Below are 14230 nucleotides of genomic sequence, written 5' to 3' on the forward strand. Positions count from 1 at the left end.
TCCTGCTGCATCACAAAAACTCAGTTCAAGACACTTGGCTCCATCCAGTGGAGCTCCTATGCCCAGCTTAGAAACCCCCAGGCACGAGATTGCAAGGTCCCTGGTAATTCTCCCACTCCTGGACACGTCGGAACCAAGTTTCGTATGCACTAGCAGCGAGAACAAAATCCCACATGTGAGGACAATAGGCGTCTTTCATTTAGGGCTAGTGTTAGGCTAAGAGTTTGCAGTAGCTCCTTGGGTCGAGTTAGGGGTCGAATGAGACAAAGCTAAGATTTGCGTTACGGCTGGGGTTGGTCCAGTAAGGATCCCACACACCATGGACCATCGGCGGAGGCCCCGGGTAGGCTTACACTGCGGGCTAATGGTGGACTTCTTTAAAAACGTGAGCACTAAATGGGGCGGGATGTTGACTGAAAGAATGCAGCTAGCTACAGAAATATGCAGAAATAAAGAAAAACACATCTCATTGCATGCCTTTAAAGAGCTTACTCTCCCTACCGGCAATGTTCCTGAACCTTCGCTTCCCAAACATTTTTAGAACCAAAAAAAACCTAGAAAAGATCTGACCTCCCTCACCGGGAATTGAACTCAAGACTGCTGGATGGAGGGGTGCTGACATTGACCACTAGGCTACCAGACTGCTGTTGAACAGAGCACTCCCGAAAGGTGACATTTCAATTTCAGGCTGACAAGTGTGCTTTATTGTTCAGTTCGGGCTTTGCACAGCCAGTGCTAGAATTCAATCCAAGTTCATGCTTTGCTTTGATTTTGAATTAATGGCCAAACCAGCCAATCCCTAAAAAAATACAGGTCTCAGAGGCTCTCGTTTCAGTACCAGCAGGGTAGCGTGGCCGAGCGGTCTAAGGCGCTGGATTTAGGCTCCAGTCTCTTTGGAGGCGTGGGTTCGAATCCCACCGCTGCCAATAGCTGTTTCTTTTTTATCTTCATGCCACGTGTACAGACAGGACAATTGGGAGCCAGGGAATGGCATGTGTTTATGAATTCTTGCTTTTCTGAACACCCAGACTGAAAGCACACATCTGACTCGTGTGCGTTTTCACCAAAAAAGGGTAAAGCATAAATCACTGTTCACTGAAAACGGACATGCGTTCACGATCCTGTCAATAAACACGTGCTTGGCAGGGCCACAAATCTGCCGACACGATGCCCTAATGAATGCACATCTCTTTGCCTTGGTAGTTGCTCCTTTTTGCAGCGCCTTTTCCTGCTGCATCACAAAAACTCAGTTCAAGACACTTGGCTCCATCCAGTGGAGCTCCTATGCCCAGCTTAGAAACCCCCAGGCACGAGATTGCAAGGTCCCTGGTAATTCTCCCACTCCTGGACACGTCGGAACCAAGTTTCGTATGCACTAGCAGCGAGAACAAAATCCCACATGTGAGGACAATAGGCGTCTTTCATTTAGGGCTAGTGTTAGGCTAAGAGTTTGCAGTAGCTCCTTGGGTCGAGTTAGGGGTCGAATGAGACAAAGCTAAGATTTGCGTTACGGCTGGGGTTGGTCCAGTAAGGATCCCACACACCATGGACCATCGGCGGAGGCCCCGGGTAGGCTTACACTGCGGGCTAATGGTGGACTTCTTTAAAAACGTGAGCACTAAATGGGGCGGGATGTTGACTGAAAGAATGCAGCTAGCTACAGAAATATGCAGAAATAAAGAAAAACACATCTCATTGCATGCCTTTAAAGAGCTTACTCTCCCTACCGGCAATGTTCCTGAACCTTCGCTTCCCAAACATTTTTAGAACCAAAAAAAACCTAGAAAAGATCTGACCTCCCTCACCGGGAATTGAACTCAAGACTGCTGGATGGAGGGGTGCTGACATTGACCACTAGGCTACCAGACTGCTGTTGAACAGAGCACTCCCGAAAGGTGACATTTCAATTTCAGGCTGACAAGTGTGCTTTATTGTTCAGTTCGGGCTTTGCACAGCCAGTGCTAGAATTCAATCCAAGTTCATGCTTTGCTTTGATTTTGAATTAATGGCCAAACCAGCCAATCCCTAAAAAAATACAGGTCTCAGAGGCTCTCGTTTCAGTACCAGCAGGGTAGCGTGGCCGAGCGGTCTAAGGCGCTGGATTTAGGCTCCAGTCTCTTTGGAGGCGTGGGTTCGAATCCCACCGCTGCCAATAGCTGTTTCTTTTTTATCTTCATGCCACGTGTACAGACAGGACAATTGGGAGCCAGGGAATGGCATGTGTTTATGAATTCTTGCTTTTCTGAACACCCAGACTGAAAGCACACATCTGACTCGTGTGCGTTTTCACCAAAAAAGGGTAAAGCATAAATCACTGTTCACTGAAAACGGACATGCGTTCACGATCCTGTCAATAAACACGTGCTTGGCAGGGCCACAAATCTGCCGACACGATGCCCTAATGAATGCACATCTCTTTGCCTTGGTAGTTGCTCCTTTTTGCAGCGCCTTTTCCTGCTGCATCACAAAAACTCAGTTCAAGACACTTGGCTCCATCCAGTGGAGCTCCTATGCCCAGCTTAGAAACCCCCAGGCACGAGATTGCAAGGTCCCTGGTAATTCTCCCACTCCTGGACACGTCGGAACCAAGTTTCGTATGCACTAGCAGCGAGAACAAAATCCCACATGTGAGGACAATAGGCGTCTTTCATTTAGGGCTAGTGTTAGGCTAAGAGTTTGCAGTAGCTCCTTGGGTCGAGTTAGGGGTCGAATGAGACAAAGCTAAGATTTGCGTTACGGCTGGGGTTGGTCCAGTAAGGATCCCACACACCATGGACCATCGGCGGAGGCCCCGGGTAGGCTTACACTGCGGGCTAATGGTGGACTTCTTTAAAAACGTGAGCACTAAATGGGGCGGGATGTTGACTGAAAGAATGCAGCTAGCTACAGAAATATGCAGAAATAAAGAAAAACACATCTCATTGCATGCCTTTAAAGAGCTTACTCTCCCTACCGGCAATGTTCCTGAACCTTCGCTTCCCAAACATTTTTAGAACCAAAAAAAACCTAGAAAAGATCTGACCTCCCTCACCGGGAATTGAACTCAAGACTGCTGGATGGAGGGGTGCTGACATTGACCACTAGGCTACCAGACTGCTGTTGAACAGAGCACTCCCGAAAGGTGACATTTCAATTTCAGGCTGACAAGTGTGCTTTATTGTTCAGTTCGGGCTTTGCACAGCCAGTGCTAGAATTCAATCCAAGTTCATGCTTTGCTTTGATTTTGAATTAATGGCCAAACCAGCCAATCCCTAAAAAAATACAGGTCTCAGAGGCTCTCGTTTCAGTACCAGCAGGGTAGCGTGGCCGAGCGGTCTAAGGCGCTGGATTTAGGCTCCAGTCTCTTTGGAGGCGTGGGTTCGAATCCCACCGCTGCCAATAGCTGTTTCTTTTTTATCTTCATGCCACGTGTACAGACAGGACAATTGGGAGCCAGGGAATGGCATGTGTTTATGAATTCTTGCTTTTCTGAACACCCAGACTGAAAGCACACATCTGACTCGTGTGCGTTTTCACCAAAAAAGGGTAAAGCATAAATCACTGTTCACTGAAAACGGACATGCGTTCACGATCCTGTCAATAAACACGTGCTTGGCAGGGCCACAAATCTGCCGACACGATGCCCTAATGAATGCACATCTCTTTGCCTTGGTAGTTGCTCCTTTTTGCAGCGCCTTTTCCTGCTGCATCACAAAAACTCAGTTCAAGACACTTGGCTCCATCCAGTGGAGCTCCTATGCCCAGCTTAGAAACCCCCAGGCACGAGATTGCAAGGTCCCTGGTAATTCTCCCACTCCTGGACACGTCGGAACCAAGTTTCGTATGCACTAGCAGCGAGAACAAAATCCCACATGTGAGGACAATAGGCGTCTTTCATTTAGGGCTAGTGTTAGGCTAAGAGTTTGCAGTAGCTCCTTGGGTCGAGTTAGGGGTCGAATGAGACAAAGCTAAGATTTGCGTTACGGCTGGGGTTGGTCCAGTAAGGATCCCACACACCATGGACCATCGGCGGAGGCCCCGGGTAGGCTTACACTGCGGGCTAATGGTGGACTTCTTTAAAAACGTGAGCACTAAATGGGGCGGGATGTTGACTGAAAGAATGCAGCTAGCTACAGAAATATGCAGAAATAAAGAAAAACACATCTCATTGCATGCCTTTAAAGAGCTTACTCTCCCTACCGGCAATGTTCCTGAACCTTCGCTTCCCAAACATTTTTAGAACCAAAAAAAACCTAGAAAAGATCTGACCTCCCTCACCGGGAATTGAACTCAAGACTGCTGGATGGAGGGGTGCTGACATTGACCACTAGGCTACCAGACTGCTGTTGAACAGAGCACTCCCGAAAGGTGACATTTCAATTTCAGGCTGACAAGTGTGCTTTATTGTTCAGTTCGGGCTTTGCACAGCCAGTGCTAGAATTCAATCCAAGTTCATGCTTTGCTTTGATTTTGAATTAATGGCCAAACCAGCCAATCCCTAAAAAAATACAGGTCTCAGAGGCTCTCGTTTCAGTACCAGCAGGGTAGCGTGGCCGAGCGGTCTAAGGCGCTGGATTTAGGCTCCAGTCTCTTTGGAGGCGTGGGTTCGAATCCCACCGCTGCCAATAGCTGTTTCTTTTTTATCTTCATGCCACGTGTACAGACAGGACAATTGGGAGCCAGGGAATGGCATGTGTTTATGAATTCTTGCTTTTCTGAACACCCAGACTGAAAGCACACATCTGACTCGTGTGCGTTTTCACCAAAAAAGGGTAAAGCATAAATCACTGTTCACTGAAAACGGACATGCGTTCACGATCCTGTCAATAAACACGTGCTTGGCAGGGCCACAAATCTGCCGACACGATGCCCTAATGAATGCACATCTCTTTGCCTTGGTAGTTGCTCCTTTTTGCAGCGCCTTTTCCTGCTGCATCACAAAAACTCAGTTCAAGACACTTGGCTCCATCCAGTGGAGCTCCTATGCCCAGCTTAGAAACCCCCAGGCACGAGATTGCAAGGTCCCTGGTAATTCTCCCACTCCTGGACACGTCGGAACCAAGTTTCGTATGCACTAGCAGCGAGAACAAAATCCCACATGTGAGGACAATAGGCGTCTTTCATTTAGGGCTAGTGTTAGGCTAAGAGTTTGCAGTAGCTCCTTGGGTCGAGTTAGGGGTCGAATGAGACAAAGCTAAGATTTGCGTTACGGCTGGGGTTGGTCCAGTAAGGATCCCACACACCATGGACCATCGGCGGAGGCCCCGGGTAGGCTTACACTGCGGGCTAATGGTGGACTTCTTTAAAAACGTGAGCACTAAATGGGGCGGGATGTTGACTGAAAGAATGCAGCTAGCTACAGAAATATGCAGAAATAAAGAAAAACACATCTCATTGCATGCCTTTAAAGAGCTTACTCTCCCTACCGGCAATGTTCCTGAACCTTCGCTTCCCAAACATTTTTAGAACCAAAAAAAACCTAGAAAAGATCTGACCTCCCTCACCGGGAATTGAACTCAAGACTGCTGGATGGAGGGGTGCTGACATTGACCACTAGGCTACCAGACTGCTGTTGAACAGAGCACTCCCGAAAGGTGACATTTCAATTTCAGGCTGACAAGTGTGCTTTATTGTTCAGTTCGGGCTTTGCACAGCCAGTGCTAGAATTCAATCCAAGTTCATGCTTTGCTTTGATTTTGAATTAATGGCCAAACCAGCCAATCCCTAAAAAAATACAGGTCTCAGAGGCTCTCGTTTCAGTACCAGCAGGGTAGCGTGGCCGAGCGGTCTAAGGCGCTGGATTTAGGCTCCAGTCTCTTTGGAGGCGTGGGTTCGAATCCCACCGCTGCCAATAGCTGTTTCTTTTTTATCTTCATGCCACGTGTACAGACAGGACAATTGGGAGCCAGGGAATGGCATGTGTTTATGAATTCTTGCTTTTCTGAACACCCAGACTGAAAGCACACATCTGACTCGTGTGCGTTTTCACCAAAAAAGGGTAAAGCATAAATCACTGTTCACTGAAAACGGACATGCGTTCACGATCCTGTCAATAAACACGTGCTTGGCAGGGCCACAAATCTGCCGACACGATGCCCTAATGAATGCACATCTCTTTGCCTTGGTAGTTGCTCCTTTTTGCAGCGCCTTTTCCTGCTGCATCACAAAAACTCAGTTCAAGACACTTGGCTCCATCCAGTGGAGCTCCTATGCCCAGCTTAGAAACCCCCAGGCACGAGATTGCAAGGTCCCTGGTAATTCTCCCACTCCTGGACACGTCGGAACCAAGTTTCGTATGCACTAGCAGCGAGAACAAAATCCCACATGTGAGGACAATAGGCGTCTTTCATTTAGGGCTAGTGTTAGGCTAAGAGTTTGCAGTAGCTCCTTGGGTCGAGTTAGGGGTCGAATGAGACAAAGCTAAGATTTGCGTTACGGCTGGGGTTGGTCCAGTAAGGATCCCACACACCATGGACCATCGGCGGAGGCCCCGGGTAGGCTTACACTGCGGGCTAATGGTGGACTTCTTTAAAAACGTGAGCACTAAATGGGGCGGGATGTTGACTGAAAGAATGCAGCTAGCTACAGAAATATGCAGAAATAAAGAAAAACACATCTCATTGCATGCCTTTAAAGAGCTTACTCTCCCTACCGGCAATGTTCCTGAACCTTCGCTTCCCAAACATTTTTAGAACCAAAAAAAACCTAGAAAAGATCTGACCTCCCTCACCGGGAATTGAACTCAAGACTGCTGGATGGAGGGGTGCTGACATTGACCACTAGGCTACCAGACTGCTGTTGAACAGAGCACTCCCGAAAGGTGACATTTCAATTTCAGGCTGACAAGTGTGCTTTATTGTTCAGTTCGGGCTTTGCACAGCCAGTGCTAGAATTCAATCCAAGTTCATGCTTTGCTTTGATTTTGAATTAATGGCCAAACCAGCCAATCCCTAAAAAAATACAGGTCTCAGAGGCTCTCGTTTCAGTACCAGCAGGGTAGCGTGGCCGAGCGGTCTAAGGCGCTGGATTTAGGCTCCAGTCTCTTTGGAGGCGTGGGTTCGAATCCCACCGCTGCCAATAGCTGTTTCTTTTTTATCTTCATGCCACGTGTACAGACAGGACAATTGGGAGCCAGGGAATGGCATGTGTTTATGAATTCTTGCTTTTCTGAACACCCAGACTGAAAGCACACATCTGACTCGTGTGCGTTTTCACCAAAAAAGGGTAAAGCATAAATCACTGTTCACTGAAAACGGACATGCGTTCACGATCCTGTCAATAAACACGTGCTTGGCAGGGCCACAAATCTGCCGACACGATGCCCTAATGAATGCACATCTCTTTGCCTTGGTAGTTGCTCCTTTTTGCAGCGCCTTTTCCTGCTGCATCACAAAAACTCAGTTCAAGACACTTGGCTCCATCCAGTGGAGCTCCTATGCCCAGCTTAGAAACCCCCAGGCACGAGATTGCAAGGTCCCTGGTAATTCTCCCACTCCTGGACACGTCGGAACCAAGTTTCGTATGCACTAGCAGCGAGAACAAAATCCCACATGTGAGGACAATAGGCGTCTTTCATTTAGGGCTAGTGTTAGGCTAAGAGTTTGCAGTAGCTCCTTGGGTCGAGTTAGGGGTCGAATGAGACAAAGCTAAGATTTGCGTTACGGCTGGGGTTGGTCCAGTAAGGATCCCACACACCATGGACCATCGGCGGAGGCCCCGGGTAGGCTTACACTGCGGGCTAATGGTGGACTTCTTTAAAAACGTGAGCACTAAATGGGGCGGGATGTTGACTGAAAGAATGCAGCTAGCTACAGAAATATGCAGAAATAAAGAAAAACACATCTCATTGCATGCCTTTAAAGAGCTTACTCTCCCTACCGGCAATGTTCCTGAACCTTCGCTTCCCAAACATTTTTAGAACCAAAAAAAACCTAGAAAAGATCTGACCTCCCTCACCGGGAATTGAACTCAAGACTGCTGGATGGAGGGGTGCTGACATTGACCACTAGGCTACCAGACTGCTGTTGAACAGAGCACTCCCGAAAGGTGACATTTCAATTTCAGGCTGACAAGTGTGCTTTATTGTTCAGTTCGGGCTTTGCACAGCCAGTGCTAGAATTCAATCCAAGTTCATGCTTTGCTTTGATTTTGAATTAATGGCCAAACCAGCCAATCCCTAAAAAAATACAGGTCTCAGAGGCTCTCGTTTCAGTACCAGCAGGGTAGCGTGGCCGAGCGGTCTAAGGCGCTGGATTTAGGCTCCAGTCTCTTTGGAGGCGTGGGTTCGAATCCCACCGCTGCCAATAGCTGTTTCTTTTTTATCTTCATGCCACGTGTACAGACAGGACAATTGGGAGCCAGGGAATGGCATGTGTTTATGAATTCTTGCTTTTCTGAACACCCAGACTGAAAGCACACATCTGACTCGTGTGCGTTTTCACCAAAAAAGGGTAAAGCATAAATCATTGTTCACTGAAAACGGACATGCGTTCACGATCCTGTCAATAAACACGTGCTTGGCAGGGCCACAAATCTGCCGACACGATGCCCTAATGAATGCACATCTCTTTGCCTTGGTAGTTGCTCCTTTTTGCAGCGCCTTTTCCTGCTGCATCACAAAAACTCAGTTCAAGACACTTGGCTCCATCCAGTGGAGCTCCTATGCCCAGCTTAGAAACCCCCAGGCACGAGATTGCAAGGTCCCTGGTAATTCTCCCACTCCTGGACACGTCGGAACCAAGTTTCGTATGCACTAGCAGCGAGAACAAAATCCCACATGTGAGGACAATAGGCGTCTTTCATTTAGGGCTAGTGTTAGGCTAAGAGTTTGCAGTAGCTCCTTGGGTCGAGTTAGGGGTCGAATGAGACAAAGCTAAGATTTGCGTTACGGCTGGGGTTGGTCCAGTAAGGATCCCACACACCATGGACCATCGGCGGAGGCCCCGGGTAGGCTTACACTGCGGGCTAATGGTGGACTTCTTTAAAAACGTGAGCACTAAATGGGGCGGGATGTTGACTGAAAGAATGCAGCTAGCTACAGAAATATGCAGAAATAAAGAAAAACACATCTCATTGCATGCCTTTAAAGAGCTTACTCTCCCTACCGGCAATGTTCCTGAACCTTCGCTTCCCAAACATTTTTAGAACCAAAAAAAACCTAGAAAAGATCTGACCTCCCTCACCGGGAATTGAACTCAAGACTGCTGGATGGAGGGGTGCTGACATTGACCACTAGGCTACCAGACTGCTGTTGAACAGAGCACTCCCGAAAGGTGACATTTCAATTTCAGGCTGACAAGTGTGCTTTATTGTTCAGTTCGGGCTTTGCACAGCCAGTGCTAGAATTCAATCCAAGTTCATGCTTTGCTTTGATTTTGAATTAATGGCCAAACCAGCCAATCCCTAAAAAAATACAGGTCTCAGAGGCTCTCGTTTCAGTACCAGCAGGGTAGCGTGGCCGAGCGGTCTAAGGCGCTGGATTTAGGCTCCAGTCTCTTTGGAGGCGTGGGTTCGAATCCCACCGCTGCCAATAGCTGTTTCTTTTTTATCTTCATGCCACGTGTACAGACAGGACAATTGGGAGCCAGGGAATGGCATGTGTTTATGAATTCTTGCTTTTCTGAACACCCAGACTGAAAGCACACATCTGACTCGTGTGCGTTTTCACCAAAAAAGGGTAAAGCATAAATCACTGTTCACTGAAAACGGACATGCGTTCACGATCCTGTCAATAAACACGTGCTTGGCAGGGCCACAAATCTGCCGACACGATGCCCTAATGAATGCACATCTCTTTGCCTTGGTAGTTGCTCCTTTTTGCAGCGCCTTTTCCTGCTGCATCACAAAAACTCAGTTCAAGACACTTGGCTCCATCCAGTGGAGCTCCTATGCCCAGCTTAGAAACCCCCAGGCACGAGATTGCAAGGTCCCTGGTAATTCTCCCACTCCTGGACACGTCGGAACCAAGTTTCGTATGCACTAGCAGCGAGAACAAAATCCCACATGTGAGGACAATAGGCGTCTTTCATTTAGGGCTAGTGTTAGGCTAAGAGTTTGCAGTAGCTCCTTGGGTCGAGTTAGGGGTCGAATGAGACAAAGCTAAGATTTGCGTTACGGCTGGGGTTGGTCCAGTAAGGATCCCACACACCATGGACCATCGGCGGAGGCCCCGGGTAGGCTTACACTGCGGGCTAATGGTGGACTTCTTTAAAAACGTGAGCACTAAATGGGGCGGGATGTTGACTGAAAGAATGCAGCTAGCTACAGAAATATGCAGAAATAAAGAAAAACACATCTCATTGCATGCCTTTAAAGAGCTTACTCTCCCTACCGGCAATGTTCCTGAACCTTCGCTTCCCAAACATTTTTAGAACCAAAAAAAACCTAGAAAAGATCTGACCTCCCTCACCGGGAATTGAACTCAGGACTGCTGGATGGAGGGGTGCTGACATTGACCACTAGGCTACCAGACTGCTGTCGAACAGAGCACTCCCGAAAGGTGACATTTCAATTTCAGGCTGACAAGTGTGCTTTATTGTTCAGTTCGGGCTTTGCACAGCCAGTGCTAGAATTCAATCCAAGTTCATGCTTTGCTTTGATTTTGAATTAATGGCCAAACCAGCCAATCCCTAAAAAAATACAGGTCTCAGAGGCTCTCGTTTCAGTACCAGCAGGGTAGCGTGGCCGAGCGGTCTAAGGCGCTGGATTTAGGCTCCAGTCTCTTTGGAGGCGTGGGTTCGAATCCCACCGCTGCCAATAGCTGTTTCTTTTTTATCTTCATGCCACGTGTACAGACAGGACAATTGGGAGCCAGGGAATGGCATGTGTTTATGAATTCTTGCTTTTCTGAACACCCAGACTGAAAGCACACATCTGACTCGTGTGCGTTTTCACCAAAAAAGGGTAAAGCATAAATCACTGTTCACTGAAAACCGACATGCGTTCACGATCCTGTCAATAAACACGTGCTTGGCAGGGCCACAAATCTGCCGACACGATGCCCTAATGAATGCACATCTCTTTGCCTTGGTAGTTGCTCCTTTTTGCAGAGCCTTTTCCTGCTGCATCACAAAAACTCAGTTCAAGACACTTGGCTCCATCCAGTGGAGCTCCTATGCCCAGCTTAGAAACCCCCAGGCACGAGATTGCAAGGTCCCTGGTAATTCTCCCACTCCTGGACACGTCGGAACCAAGTTTCGTATGCACTAGCAGCGAGAACAAAATCCCACATGTGAGGACAATAGGCGTCTTTCATTTAGGGCTAGTGTTAGGCTAAGAGTTTGCAGTAGCTCCTTGGGTCGAGTTAGGGGTCGAATGAGACAAAGCTAAGATTTGCGTTACGGCTGGGGTTGGTCCAGTAAGGATCCCACACACCATGGACCATCGGCGGAGGCCCCGGGTAGGCTTACACTGCGGGCTAATGGTGGACTTCTTTAAAAACGTGAGCACTAAATGGGGCGGGATGTTGACTGAAAGAATGCAGCTAGCTACAGAAATATGCAGAAATAAAGAAAAACACATCTCATTGCATGCCTTTAAAGAGCTTACTCTCCCTACCGGCAATGTTCCTGAACCTTCGCTTCCCAAACATTTTTAGAACCAAAAAAAACCTAGAAAAGATCTGACCTCCCTCACCGGGAATTGAACTCAAGACTGCTGGATGGAGGGGTGCTGACATTGACCACTAGGCTACCAGACTGCTGTCGAACAGAGCACTCCCGAAAGGTGACATTTCAATTTCAGGCTGACAAGTGTGCTTTATTGTTCAGTTCGGGCTTTGCACAGCCAGTGCTAGAATTCAATCCAAGTTCATGCTTTGCTTTGATTTTGAATTAATGGCCAAACCAGCCAATCCCTAAAAAAATACAGGTCTCAGAGGCTCTCGTTTCAGTACCAGCAGGGTAGCGTGGCCGAGCGGTCTAAGGCGCTGGATTTAGGCTCCAGTCTCTTTGGAGGCGTGGGTTCGAATCCCACCGCTGCCAATAGCTGTTTCTTTTTTATCTTCATGCCACGTGTACAGACAGGACAATTGGGAGCCAGGGAATGGCATGTGTTTATGAATTCTTGCTTTTCTGAACACCCAGACTGAAAGCACACATCTGACTCGTGTGCGTTTTCACCAAAAAAGGGTAAAGCATAAATCACTGTTCACTGAAAACGGACATGCGTTCACGATCCTGTCAATAAACACGTGCTTGGCAGGGCCACAAATCTGCCGACACGATGCCCTAATGAATGCACATCTCTTTGCCTTGGTAGTTGCTCCTTTTTGCAGCGCCTTTTCCTGCTGCATCACAAAAACTCAGTTCAAGACACTTGGCTCCATCCAGTGGAGCTCCTATGCCCAGCTTAGAAACCCCCAGGCACGAGATTGCAAGGTCCCTGGTAAATCTCCCACTCCTGGACACGTCGGAACCAAGTTTCGTATGCACTAGCAGCGAGAACAAAATCCCACATGTGAGGACAATAGGCGTCTTTCATTTAGGGCTAGTGTTAGGCTAAGAGTTTGCAGTAGCTCCTTGGGTCGAGTTAGGGGTCGAATGAGACAAAGCTAAGATTTGCGTTACGGCTGGGGTTGGTCCAGTAAGGATCCCACACACCATGGACCATCGGCGGAGGCCCCGGGTAGGCTTACACTGCGGGCTAATGGTGGACTTCTTTAAAAACGTGAGCACTAAATGGGGCGGGATGTTGACTGAAAGAATGCAGCTAGCTACAGAAATATGCAGAAATAAAGAAAAACACATCTCATTGCATGCCTTTAAAGAGCTTACTCTCCCTACCGGCAATGTTCCTGAACCTTCGCTTCCCAAACATTTTTAGAACCAAAAAAAACCTAGAAAAGATCTGACCTCCCTCACCGGGAATTGAACTCAAGACTGCTGGATGGAGGGGTGCTGACATTGACCACTAGGCTACCAGACTGCTGTCGAACAGAGCACTCCCGAAAGGTGACATTTCAATTTCAGGCTGACAAGTGTGCTTTATTGTTCAGTTCGGGCTTTGCACAGCCAGTGCTAGAATTCAATCCAAGTTCATGCTTTGCTTTGATTTTGAATTAATGGCCAAACCAGCCAATCCCTAAAAAAATACAGGTCTCAGAGGCTCTCGTTTCAGTACCAGCAGGGTAGCGTGGCCGAGCGGTCTAAGGCGCTGGATTTAGGCTCCAGTCTCTTTGGAGGCGTGGGTTCGAATCCCACCGCTGCCAATAGCTGTTTCTTTTTTATCTTCATGCCACGTGTACAGACAGGACAATTGGGAGCCAGGGAATGGCATGTGTTTATGAATTCTTGCTTTTCTGAACACCCAGACTGAAAGCACACATCTGACTCGTGTGCGTTTTCACCAAAAAAGGGTAAAGCATAAATCACTGTTCACTGAAAACGGACATGCGTTCACGATCCTGTCAATAAACACGTGCTTGGCAGGGCCACAAATCTGCCGACACGATGCCCTAATGAATGCACATCTCTTTGCCTTGGTAGTTGCTCCTTTTTGCAGCGCCTTTTCCTGCTGCATCACAAAAACTCAGTTCAAGACACTTGGCTCCATCCAGTGGAGCTCCTATGCCCAGCTTAGAAACCCCCAGGCACGAGATTGCAAGGTCCCTGGTAATTCTCCCACTCCTGGACACGTCGGAACCAAGTTTCGTATGCACTAGCAGCGAGAACAAAATCCCACATGTGAGGACAATAGGCGTCTTTCATTTAGGGCTAGTGTTAGGCTAAGAGTTTGCAGTAGCTCCTTGGGTCGAGTTAGGGGTCGAATGAGACAAAGCTAAGATTTGCGTTACGGCTGGGGTTGGTCCAGTAAGGATCCCACACACCATGGACCATCGGCGGAGGCCCCGGGTAGGCTTACACTGCGGGCTAATGGTGGACTTCTTTAAAAACGTGAGCACTAAATGGGGCGGGATGTTGACTGAAAGAATGCAGCTAGCTACAGAAATATGCAGAAATAAAGAAAAACACATCTCATTGCATGCCTTTAAAGAGCTTACTCTCCCTACCGGCAATGTTCCTGAACCTTCGCTTCCCAAACATTTTTAGAACCAAAAAAAACCTAGAAAAGATCTGACCTCCCTCACCGGGAATTGAACTCAAGACTGCTGGATGGAGGGGTGCTGACATTGACCACTAGGCTACCAGACTGCTGTTGAACAGAGCACTCCCGAAAGGTGACATTTCAATTTCAGGCTGACAAGTGTGCTTTATTGTTCAATTCGGGCTTTGCACAGCCAGTGCTAGAATTC

At 48.0% G+C, this 14230-nt stretch overlaps 11 non-coding genes across 11 annotated transcripts; all 11 read left to right on the forward strand.

The window, feature by feature from the left end:
- The first annotated feature begins 844 nt into the window (after nucleotides 1-844).
- TRNAL-UAG (transfer RNA leucine (anticodon UAG)) lies at nucleotides 845-926 on the forward strand. Its single transcript has one exon. It is a non-coding gene; the product is annotated as a tRNA-Leu (tRNA).
- A 1144-nt stretch (nucleotides 927-2070) lies between these two features.
- TRNAL-UAG (transfer RNA leucine (anticodon UAG)) lies at nucleotides 2071-2152 on the forward strand. The gene has a single exon. It is a non-coding gene; the product is annotated as a tRNA-Leu (tRNA).
- Nucleotides 2153-3296: 1144 nt separating this feature from the next.
- TRNAL-UAG (transfer RNA leucine (anticodon UAG)) lies at nucleotides 3297-3378 on the forward strand. Its single transcript has one exon. It is a non-coding gene; the product is annotated as a tRNA-Leu (tRNA).
- Nucleotides 3379-4522: 1144 nt separating this feature from the next.
- TRNAL-UAG (transfer RNA leucine (anticodon UAG)) lies at nucleotides 4523-4604 on the forward strand. The gene has a single exon. It is a non-coding gene; the product is annotated as a tRNA-Leu (tRNA).
- A 1144-nt stretch (nucleotides 4605-5748) lies between these two features.
- On the forward strand, nucleotides 5749-5830 carry TRNAL-UAG (transfer RNA leucine (anticodon UAG)). Its single transcript has one exon. It is a non-coding gene; the product is annotated as a tRNA-Leu (tRNA).
- A 1144-nt stretch (nucleotides 5831-6974) lies between these two features.
- TRNAL-UAG (transfer RNA leucine (anticodon UAG)) lies at nucleotides 6975-7056 on the forward strand. Its single transcript has one exon. It is a non-coding gene; the product is annotated as a tRNA-Leu (tRNA).
- Nucleotides 7057-8200: 1144 nt separating this feature from the next.
- TRNAL-UAG (transfer RNA leucine (anticodon UAG)) lies at nucleotides 8201-8282 on the forward strand. The gene has a single exon. It is a non-coding gene; the product is annotated as a tRNA-Leu (tRNA).
- Nucleotides 8283-9426: 1144 nt separating this feature from the next.
- TRNAL-UAG (transfer RNA leucine (anticodon UAG)) lies at nucleotides 9427-9508 on the forward strand. Its single transcript has one exon. It is a non-coding gene; the product is annotated as a tRNA-Leu (tRNA).
- Nucleotides 9509-10652: 1144 nt separating this feature from the next.
- Nucleotides 10653-10734, forward strand: TRNAL-UAG (transfer RNA leucine (anticodon UAG)). The gene has a single exon. It is a non-coding gene; the product is annotated as a tRNA-Leu (tRNA).
- Nucleotides 10735-11878: 1144 nt separating this feature from the next.
- Nucleotides 11879-11960, forward strand: TRNAL-UAG (transfer RNA leucine (anticodon UAG)). Its single transcript has one exon. It is a non-coding gene; the product is annotated as a tRNA-Leu (tRNA).
- A 1144-nt stretch (nucleotides 11961-13104) lies between these two features.
- Nucleotides 13105-13186, forward strand: TRNAL-UAG (transfer RNA leucine (anticodon UAG)). Its single transcript has one exon. It is a non-coding gene; the product is annotated as a tRNA-Leu (tRNA).
- The last annotated feature ends 1044 nt before the right edge of the window (nucleotides 13187-14230 follow it).

The sequence above is a fragment of the Ambystoma mexicanum genome, chromosome 1p (genome assembly GCF_040938575.1).
Source record: "Ambystoma mexicanum isolate Mex_15411 chromosome 1p, UKY_AmexF1_1, whole genome shotgun sequence".
NCBI lineage: Eukaryota > Metazoa > Chordata > Amphibia > Caudata > Ambystomatidae > Ambystoma > Ambystoma mexicanum.